The following is a 6957-nucleotide window of genomic DNA, read 5'->3' as shown; positions in this document are numbered from 1 at the left end:
GATTCTGACGAGGAATTTGACGAGGAATTTGGTCAAATAACTGTGTAACGTCAGTTATTCGTATCGTAGTTAATCGAATGTTTTTAACAAAAGCTTATCAAATATTTTTAACAAAAGCTTTGCAATCAATCGAGTTTTAAAGTGAATTTCAGTATAGAGTCTTAAGTTCACGTATCATTCACCAAATTATGACTCGAAGCACATGATGGGAATATATTTAAACATACAAGAAAGATAAAAGAGAAAAATGCTTTTGCTAATGTCAATAAAATGGTCTCAAGAAATTAGGTGAATAACTAGAGCAATGCGGGCAGAAAATCATCTGTAAAATATATATAAAGTTGTAAAAAAAAGGTATGTTGCTAAAGGATGCTACCACAAAGTATGCTATCATTTAATTTAGAAAACAGAAAAATATCCTTTATGAAAAATTAGTTCAAACAACCAAGAAGAGCAATGTTCTTGGTCGTTTGAAAGTGAACTAACTTTTCATAATCTTTCATTTTTGAAATAATTCAAAAATCTATGAAAGTTGAATCATAAAAGATGCATCGCATCTATGCTTTGATATTATAAAACCCTTGAAGGAGACCACCTAAATGCAGTTGATGGGATCCACCAGGTACCAACATAATTTCATTCTAAAACAATTAGAATGACCAAAAAATGTGATACATCAAAGAATATTTACAGCAAGTTTTAAATTCATAATCTTAAACATGAATTAAATGGTATTTTTTGCTATTTCAATGGGATTGAATTAGGAAGTTGCTGAAGTATAAACACATCTATCTTCCAATATTTGTACCTGAAGAATATCAGCTAGTAGCACATTAAACAACAGTGACATTAACTTAGGAATGCTCATGTGTAACTTTTTATTTTTAGCTTTTTATTGTCTCCAATTAAAGGTCGGTCGTTTAGTTTTACTTTTCTGCTATTTCTAAGGAAATGGTTAGAACATACATAACTTGGAAACGCATTACCGCTCTTAGAAACCATTTTTTAAAATGTTTAGGGTTGCTGATTGCATACAATTAAAAATAGAATATCTAATGTAACCTAAATAAGTTTCTAAAAAGTTGTTTAGACAAATTACATTTGTTTGATCCTCCCTTGAACGTCATCAGAAAACACTCCTGGCGACAAAAACAAAGCCTTCTTATCAAAATAACTCAAAGCAGATTTAATCATCGTATGCTTTTAAATACATACAAAGAATTCTTTTTAAAAATACAGAACCGTCAAAATCAATGTTAAAGGGGACAGGCGCAGTTAAAGTGTGGAATTGTTGATAATTTTGATGAATTTATAGTCCGCTGAGAGTTTTACTTTACAAAAATTGTGATCAACTCTTCATTAGGTTTGCGCCTTCAATGAAAAGTGTTGTCAACTAGAAGAAAAAAAACATAGCACCTGGTAACTAGAACAATCCTTAAAGCTCGGCTCATACTTAACAATATGCAGCTATAAGATGCGTGATCATAGGTATTAGACAGTGAGAAGGAAAATTTTCCTCTTTATTTTTTGCTGAATGCAATAATAAAGCGAAGGTAAACAACAGTAAAAAAACAACATCAAAGAAAGCGTATTGTAGTTTCCCAGTAAAGTCAGGTTGAGTGAGGTTGACTGGATGGGCAGCATTTCTATATTATTCAATTTAAAAAAAGTTGGTTATTTGACTTCAATATTTTATATTCTCATAGGCGGCCCTGTATACAGTAAAAACGTTTCATTATGTAAAAACATCTTTGCTCAAAGTTATGGGAACATCTGCTGCCATAAATTAAGTTTACCAACGGTTTTCAACATATCCGCTATTTCTGATACAGAACCATGTTTGTTTATTCTTTGTTTACGCAAAGCGTCATGTTTTAATTTGGCCAATCAGGAAAGACTCTTCTATGACGCACACAGATCTCATTGATTTCACTATTACGACTCTATTTTCACTGCACAATTTTAAATTTCATTGAAAAATGGTAGTTCAAAAAGTTAAAAGCGCTGGAAAAATAAACATATAATCTATTAGTTAAACTATTAAACATCATAAAATGTTTGTAAATGTTAATTAAACAAATTTGATTTTTATATTTCATTATGAATATCTAGAAGTTGTTCACGGTAATTGAAAGCTATTGTGGACGATTCCTAAATATTTATAATGCTATTTTGTTTCTAATATTCAAACAAACTTGTCATCTGCAAAACCTGTTAAAATAAAACATAACAACAACAACAACATCAACAACAGCATCAACAACAACAATAATAATAATAACAAGTGTTGCTTCTATAAAATTTTACTAATTTTTCCTTGGATTTATTGTTACCTATATATATAAATAGTTGTAAAATGGTTTATTTCAACTTTTTTAGTTGTTTTACTTTTTAAATAGTTTTTGAAACTATTTTATTAAATTTTCGTAAAACATACTTAAGAGGATAAATATAAACAAACATTGATTTTCATTAACATCGATTTTCAAAGTATCAAACTTTCGTTGTAAATTTACAATTAACCTTTAAAAGATGTACCTAAACTTTGGTAATGAAATAGGGAATCGTTAAAAGTTGACTTTCGCTTAAAAAAAATTCCCTTTTTCTGTTTAAAGGGTTACCAAAGCTTGAAGTATCATTACTTCGTATTTTTAATTAGTAGTTCTCTAGTAAATGTTTACTTTTAGATTTATCTTGGAACTACTTATGTCTTGGTCAGAAGAATTGCAATTTTTTAATGATTTTCACCTAAATAATCAACTTCCATTAATCACGACTCGGTTTACAACAGCTCTTTTAGAAAACTGTTCAAGCATGTTAAACTTTTAAAACTTCAGTTAGAAAAGCCATCTTTTCTAATGATTTATGCTGTAATGATTTTTGAGTTCCTAAGAATTTTAATTTTTTTTAGATTTATTTTTAGTTGAGCTGAATAACTTTTAGCGTTTCTTTTTTTTTTTCATATTCTTTTTTTTCTTAAAGATGTAAACCTTTTATTATTAACTTGTTTTGAGTGTTTTCTTTCATGCAACCATTGTTATGATCATAGACAACATGTTAGATCGGATTATAATGGTGAAGAATGCGTGCGATCGATAAATAGATTGATAGATTTTCAAGGCTCATCAATAAATCATCTGAATCATAAAACATTTAAAATATTCTATTTTCATTTGAAATTTTAACGAAGTGAAATTAAATTAAAATTATCTAAGTTTGATTTGTTTATGATTCTTTTTTACTCAACGAACCCAAGTATTGTCTAAAATATATCTTGGTATATGTAATCTAGTATATATTCTTAGAAGGAAAGGTATGTTTGTTATTACTCAAGATAAGAAATTAGAATTTTTTCATTCTTAATTCTTTTTACTTCATGTAAGAATTGGATCATCATTAGAAAATGGTTGATCCATTTCCAGGTGTACCATGCTCCAAAAGGATTTTTTTGAATTAAAAATCTATGTAAACAATTTTTTTCAGAAAAACAGAAAAAGTGTAAAAAGAATATTTGAAGATAAATTTTTAAATATTAAAATATTTAAAAATAAGTTTTTTAATATTTTTTTTTTAACTTTTATAAAACAACATCTTGAAAATCAATAATATTTCAATTCAAAAAACTACAGGACATTTTTTTTTTTTTGCTTTATAAAGTAAAATCTTAAAATGCCTTGAAGTTTGAGAAAATATTTAAAATATAGAAATTCAAACAAATTCCTTTTTCAAAATAAAAGTTTATGATAAAGAATTTTTTAAAAACATTATTACTTTTAAAAAGTAATTTAATAATTTTTTTTTGTCCGGTGTATTTTAATACTTTTTAAAATTTTGTGTACGATTAGATTTTGCCAATCCAAACTAGAGGAATTTACATAAATGCAAATATTTATTCCGAAGTAACAAACTTCCTAAGTACTCATTATTTATAGAGAAAAGTAACCAGTTTCTGCTCAATTCTAGGTCCGTCGGACCTAGAATTGTACAGAAATTAGAGGCAGAATGGGTATTTCTCCTCCTTCCTCTAAAGATTTATATCCACCTTAATTTCTATTAACTTTTGTTTAAATAATAAGTATTAAATTTATGTTACAAAAACTCTATTTAATTACAAAAATATTTCGCGTTCAATGTTTTAAGAAATGTAATTGTAACTCGGACCTTACAGTAGGTACTTTTTATGTGCCCCTTGCTTTACTTTTTACTCTCTCGACTCTTCCGAAGGCCCTGTATACTGTAGTTTTTAAACAGCATTTCCAATAAAGCATTTATCACAAAAAAAACTGGCTAATGTAGAGACCTTTAATCAGAGGCATCGTGCTACAGTAGCCGGGGATGATCAGAACTCTCTTAAAAAAATAGTTGAACAAAATTTTTGTGATTGTTGCAAACAATGCATAAGATCTGTGTAAAGAATATTTTATGTTACTGATACGATAACATCTTTTCAGATGTTTTAGATGTAAATTTTAATATGATTTTTTAAAATATATTTGGTTACCATAAAGAAAACATATTGTTTTTTTAACTTTAATTGAATAGTTAAAACGCACCTCTTGTTTTAAAGGTAGTACATGACAATTAGTAAAAGTCATTTAGTTAATTTTTGTCAGTATATTTACTTATGATTTTTACTCCGTATTTTATATATATATATATATATATATATATATATATATATAAGGATATTTTATACTTTTAATGCAACTAGTGAAATGCTTGTCTACATACTTTAGTTTAAATATCAATAAAAGTATCGTAACAGGATTAATTACGGAAGAAATAAATTACCAGCTTAAGGTGCGTATATATTGCTAACATAATAAAGTTATTGTAGTACCTGTGTAATGATGAGTGATTGGGATAATGCTTGAATGCGGTTGGTTTTATGAAATATTCGAAAGAAAAAAACAACAAACAAAAGGTGGGGCTGCAAGAAATTTTCGAATATTTATCAAATGTGTCATAAATTCGAATACTTTATTTATTGTTTAAATATCCAAAACGTTTTAAATCAAGGATTATAAATTAGAGAGAAATAAATTGTGTTTTTTGTTCATTTAAATTTTAGCTACTGTCTTCTTCAATTAACTGTAAATTCAATTTACAAAGTTGAAAAAATTGAAGGTGCTGTAGAGCTTTTCATGGATGACCTCGATGAACAAAAACCTGGAAATCGATAATCTTCTATTTTAACATTCCTTTGATTCACACCGGGCAGTCGAAACCTAAATTTTATCTTACATTTAAATCAAGATTATAATCTGCGTTTTACTATTTATCTTGTTACAATCAGATAAACTATATCCACTCAAATCTAAGATGTAACAATTAGTTCTTACATTTCCTGTTACTTCCTGCTCCAACAAGAAATCATCTTCATAACTAGAATTTGTTTAAAATTTAAATTACTACTTGCTAGTCTAGACTTAGTAATTGAATGAATCTTGCAGTTGAAGCAGAGAAAACAAAGAAGATGGATTTGAAGACTGCTGTCAAAATTTTCAGGATCTTTCTCGACAGCTATTGAACTTTAATAAAACTTTATTTTGTTACGACTTTAATTTAATATCAAAATTTATTTTGTACTAGAAAGCAACATTACAGACGGCCTCCTCAATTCTTTTCTATTGCAGGGCATTTTTGCTTTGATCTTGTGAGGGCGGCCTTTTTAATAATGTTGCTTATCTAGTGTATTAGTATAATGGGTTATAGATGGGTTTTAGGAAGTTAAGGGAGATATGGAGTTATATGGAAGGTATGTGGAGGCTGGGGTTGATGTTGAGGGTTTGGGGGATTATTTTGTTAGAAAAGGGCAAGTTTTAATAGTTAAAGAGTTAAGGTTGTATTTTCTGTCCTCATAGCATTCTATTGTATACTTTATATCTTAATATACGTTCTATTAGTAATATCTCAATATACGTTCTTAATAATATCTCAACATACGTTCTATTAGTAATGTTAACATTCTTTTATTCATTACGTTAACAACATTTTATATAATACTTTCTTACTCTTTTTGTAGTGTCTAATACTGTTTTTATCAACTTTTCCTCTTATATTCTTCTTCTTTTTCTTTATTTGAAAAAGGCTAAAACCTAAGTTTTCGTTTCATTAACATTTCTTCTGACTGCCGTTTAATCTTTTACTTCTTCAGTTATTCACCTCACCTTCCAGCTTTTGTGGTATGTGCTGTTTTTTTACATCATAGTACAAAGTAGCACTAGGAATGATATCAATGTCAAGGAGCAAAATGTGACTTGTTGCAAGTGTACTAATAGCCATATTCCTGTTGACTTTTGTATTACCTTAAATATGTAAAGATTTTGAAATCAAGAATTAGACCTAAGTCCACGTTCTTGGTAAGCAGATTCTAAAAGAGCAGTATTTTTTTCTGTGCTGCAGACAGGCGATTTCCAAGATCTTTTGCATCCTCTGTACTTCTACAACAGCATTAAGCACATAAAACCTCCATTGTAGACCTTTCTTTGCATAAATCTTCTAAACTTTTTTTCTTTAATCCATGGGACGGTCTTAGATAAACCTACCTATTCTTAAAAATATTTTTAAATATCAAAAGATGTCGAAATTAAAGTAATGAAGAAAATTTTTTCATGTTCATAAAACTTTCATTACTCATTTGAAATGGAGCTTCAGCAGGTTTAGGTTGGTTTAGATTCAGGTCCAGACAGTCTGAATATAAGTTAGAATTCTTTAGAGGTAAATTAAAGTTGGGCGTAGGCGAAAATTTCATCTGATTTACAAATCTCCTTTTAATAAAAGTTTTCATCTTTTAAAGAAAAGAATATCGCTAAAATAAAGAAATTTTTTCCCATGTCATAAATAAGTATCAGTCTATCACCATACCAGTCTAGTGTCAGGTTCAAATATTTTAAAATTGACAAAAGTGCGGATTAAAATAATCCATAGTGGACATCCACATTTGAAAATTTAAAA

General features: G+C 28.2%; 1 protein-coding gene across 4 annotated transcripts in view; it reads left to right on the top strand.

The window, feature by feature from the left end:
- Positions 1 to 6957, top strand: part of LOC145192501 (uncharacterized) — a 158688-nt gene that overhangs the window by 119660 nt on the left and 32071 nt on the right. Inside the window, exons 1-2 of one of the 4 annotated variants that reach the window (XM_090083624.1) lie at positions 1222 to 3313; positions 4737 to 4800. The exons of 2 other annotated variants lie outside the window; for them this stretch is intronic. The gene's annotated coding sequence lies outside the window, so the exon portion shown is untranslated. Of the gene's footprint in view, positions 1 to 1221; positions 3314 to 4736; positions 4801 to 6957 lie in introns of those variants that run through there. One more of the 4 variants, XM_090083618.1, reaches the window with a different exon arrangement.

Source organism: Hydra viridissima, unplaced genomic scaffold, assembly GCF_058129835.1.
Source record: "Hydra viridissima isolate aposymbiotic clone 2 unplaced genomic scaffold, HvirCarnegie_v1 scaffold_1, whole genome shotgun sequence".
Taxonomy (NCBI): domain Eukaryota; kingdom Metazoa; phylum Cnidaria; class Hydrozoa; order Anthoathecata; family Hydridae; genus Hydra; species Hydra viridissima.
The sequence above is the reverse complement of the archived record's forward strand: the minus strand, read 5'-3'. Positions and strand labels throughout refer to the sequence as shown.